Raw genomic sequence first — 4,110 nt, 5'->3', positions numbered from 1 at the left:
TGACTCCAGGATGAACAGAGTCTCAGTTCCAGCTTTTAGCCTATGAAACTTGCAGAAGAAAAGTTGGGGCAGGAATCTCAGACTGAAAGGAATCCTGTAATTGTGCTGCTCAGCAGAACTTTAAGCTGGCTGATAGTAGCTGAGTCTAGCAGCAGTCTACTGAAATGTCAACTGGGACAAGTCCAAAGGCCTCTTGCTCGGGCCCAAACCTAGGTCAAGAACTTGCGGAGTTCAGACCAGAGGGAGGGGCAGTGATCAGACTTTGGTATTGATCAGACCACTTGGGGAACATGGAAAGGTTATAGGTCCCCAACCTGAACTGTCCCTAACATCCCGGAAAATCTCAACATGCAATATCCCAAGAAAGAGGCAGCAGGACCAGCCCAGATGTTCCTTCCAGAAGTGTGCAGAGTTTGAAGTCTGAAATCAAGAAGTAGGACGGAAGAAGGGGAAAACAAATAAACAAACAAACAAAAAAGAATTCCACCATAAAAAAGCTATTATGGTGACAGGGATGATTAAAATACAAACTCAGCAGGAGAGAATAACTCCAAAATAGCTATGAGCAACTCCTCAAAGAAAAACACAGCTTGGACACATATTCAGTTAGAATCCCTGGAAGAAATGAAACAATAATTTTATAATATTTTTAATAAATGAAATGCAAGTGCTAGAGGAAAGAAGTGGAAAAGAAAGGAGCTATGGAAGACAGAATTGGAAAGGGAATTAATAGCTTGGTACAAGAGGTACTAAACCAGGGGTGGAGAACCTGCAGCCTCCAGGTCACATGTGGCCTTCTAGGTCCTTGGCTGTGGCCCTTTGACTGAATCCAAGTTTTACAGAACAAATCCTTTTATTAAGCAGATTTGTTCTGTGAAGTTTGGATTCAGTCAAAGGGCTGCACTTGAGGACCAAGAGGGCCACATGTGGCCCCAAGGCCACAGGTTCCCACCCCTGTACTAACCCATGCACAAGTAACAAACTACTGAAAATTTGAATTGAACAAATAAAAGCTAATGACTCCATGAGATAGCAAGAAATATTGCAACAAAGCAAAACTAAAACAAAGACTGAAAAATAGAAGGAAATTTAAGGTATCTCATGGAAAACAGATAAAGAAAATTTAAGGATCATTGGAATATCTGAAAACCATGACCAAAAAAAAACATCATGACATCATGATGTCATGTTTCTTTACATGATGTTTCTAGACATCATGTTTATTTATTTTTATATTTATTTTAAAATAAATTTTATTTTTATTTTCAGTTCCAAATTCTCTCCCTCCCTCCACCCTTTCCCCCACCTGCTGAGAAGGTAAGAAATATTGTAACACAAAATGTATTTCTGTATTAGCCATTATATACCGTATTTCAAGAAATCGTAAACGAAAATTGGTCTTCAAATTCTCTTTCTTTGGTAGCTCAATATTCTCTTGGAGGGTCTGCATCCCTACAATTGGCATCTCAGGCCAGAACAGAGATCAGCCTCCTTACAATGTGCCTAGGAGATAGGAGAGTCTGCCCCCTACAAATACTGTGTCTTTACATGGTGCTTCCAAGGTGGTGTGATCCAAGGAGAAATGTGTCCCTGCTCTCCTGGACTGTGCTCTAGTTTTTACCCAGGAAGGGCCCCTGCTCCCCTGTAGCTAGCAATCCTCTTGGCCCTGGAACTTTGAAGAGGTCCCTTGTTCTCCCACAACAGCAAGTGAGAGTGCTACTATTGGCCCTGGAACTGTAACCAGGTCTTAACCACTTTCTAAATGGAGAGACCTGATTAGCTCATAAAGTAGGAGTAATATCCCAAGACTCTTCCCCACTCCCACCCCGCCCCTAAAACAGTATTGAAACTGTCCTTGAGATTTAATTAGTTCAGGAGACTAAGGCACTGCCAGTGACATAACTTCCTGGCCACCTGTGTACAAAACATCTAGGCTGGAACTCCTCCCTCTTGCTTTTGAACAGAAACCAATGGCATGAACTCCACTGGGAAGCTGTGTTCAACTTAACCAATGCTTCCTCCTGGATGAATACCTCTTCCCTACTCTAACTATCCTTTTCCTGCTATGGCCAAGCAATTCTCCTTTTGATAATTGTTACAGAGATCGTGAGTATCTCATTTCATTCAGTTTCAAACCTAAACTACTAAAGGACTTGACTCAGGTCCAGTCCATGACAACCCAGGAAGGACCCTTCCTTGTAAGTGATCAAGAGTGAGGAAGAATATTTTTGATTAATTTGTGATAGAAGTATTTATTGAGTTTAACGTTGTCTAAGCCAAAAAGAATATCCTTAGAAGGAACAGGTAAAAGGGTATTGAAAAGTTTTTAGGAAAAATGATTCTTCCGAGTATGCTAAAAGTTGTGATTATTGTCTGTTTGGTTAATCAACATGTTTTCTGCACTTTGTGATCATGTTTTATCTTATTGTGGAATTTCAACTTTTATTTGGCAATATTATAAATTGTGAATGTGTCAGAGACAAGGAGAAATATCTCCTTTTGGGTTTTTCTCTCTATGCAGAGATACTTAGAATTAAAATAATTTAATTAATGAATTTGTCGTCGGTAGATTTGTATATAAAAGGCAGAGCACAGAATTTTTCTTCTATATTCCTCCAACTTGTACTTGCTGGTTGGATCTCCAGAGGGTGGCTGCTTCTCCCAGGTTCTAGGGTGTACTCTGTAGGGTTGTACTCCTAAAACTGTAACCCAGGAGCTCAGGAGCTTGTAAAGGTGTGCATCCTATTCACAATCAGCCAGCAGACACAATTAACTCAGCAAAATCATTTCCTGAAATGGTGTAGTAAGAAAAGTAAGTACAAAACACCTCCTTTCCTCATAAACATAGGGTTCACTTTCCCACTAATATAGAGTGCATGAAAAGAATGGACATAAAGTTAGAGTATAATGGTAGGGAGCACATAGCTAAGGCTACTCATTCCTCTTTTGTTGCCTTGCCTCAAAGTCCTTTCTTTCCCATGGAGTCTTCACAAAACTTCCCTTTGGATACAGTTCAGCGGGACTCCCAGGATCTGCCCCTCATTCTCCCTCACCGTATATTTTCAGTCAGATGTCAAATAGTTTCATTTCTACCTTAGCCATCTCCACATCTCTTGAATCCGATCCTTTCTTTTTATTTATGTAGCTATCACCTTAGTTAGGCCCTCATCATTTCTAGCCTAGATTATTGCAATATTCTCCTAATTGGTGTTCCTTAAGTTCTCCCTACTCTAGCATATCCTACACAATGCCACCAAAGTTGATTTTCCTTAAGTGCAGATTTGATTATGTGACTCCCCTAAGACTCTCATAAGCTCTAGTATGTCCCTGTTGCCTGTATGATCAAAGATAATCTCTTCTGTTATGATTTCCCCCCCTGCCCCAACAAGGTTTAATTCTTTTTTTAAAAGTTTTTTATTAATTTATTTTTAGTTTTCAATAATCACTTCCATAAGCTTTTGAGTTTTAAATTTTTCTCCCTCTCCCTTCCCTCCCCCTCCGCATGACAGTATGCCAACCTGATATAGGCTCTACAAATACATTCCTATTAAACATATTTTCACATTAGTCATGTTGTAAAGAAGAATTAGAACCAATAGGAGGAACCACAAGAAAGAGGAAACAAAACAAAATAGAAGAGAAAAAAATAGCAAATAGTACGCTTCAATCTACATTCAAACTCCATAGTTCTTTCTGTGGATGTGGATAGCATTTTCCATCACGAGACCTTTGGAGATGTTTTAGATCCTTGTATTGCTGGGTAGGGTTAAGTTTATCAATATTAGTCATCGCACAATGTGGCTGTTATTGTGTACAATGTTCTCCTGGTTCTGCTCGCTTCACTCAGCATCAGTCCATACAAGTCTTTCCAGGTTTTTCTGAAGTCCTCCCGCTCATCATTTCTTGTAGCACAATAGTATTCCACTACATTCATATATCACAACTTGTTTAGTCATTCCTCAATTGATGGGCATCCCCTCAATTTCCAATTCTTTGCCACCACAGAAAGAGTTGCTGTAAGTATTTTTGTACATATGGGTCCTTTTCCCATTTTTATGATCTCTTTGGGATACAGCCCTAGAAGTGCTCTTGCTGGGTCAAAGGGTATGC

Source organism: Vombatus ursinus, unplaced genomic scaffold, assembly GCF_900497805.2.
Source record: "Vombatus ursinus unplaced genomic scaffold, bare-nosed wombat genome assembly UNPS02007284.1, whole genome shotgun sequence".
NCBI classification, from domain to species: domain Eukaryota; kingdom Metazoa; phylum Chordata; class Mammalia; order Diprotodontia; family Vombatidae; genus Vombatus; species Vombatus ursinus.
Note: the sequence above shows the minus strand (reverse complement) of the source record.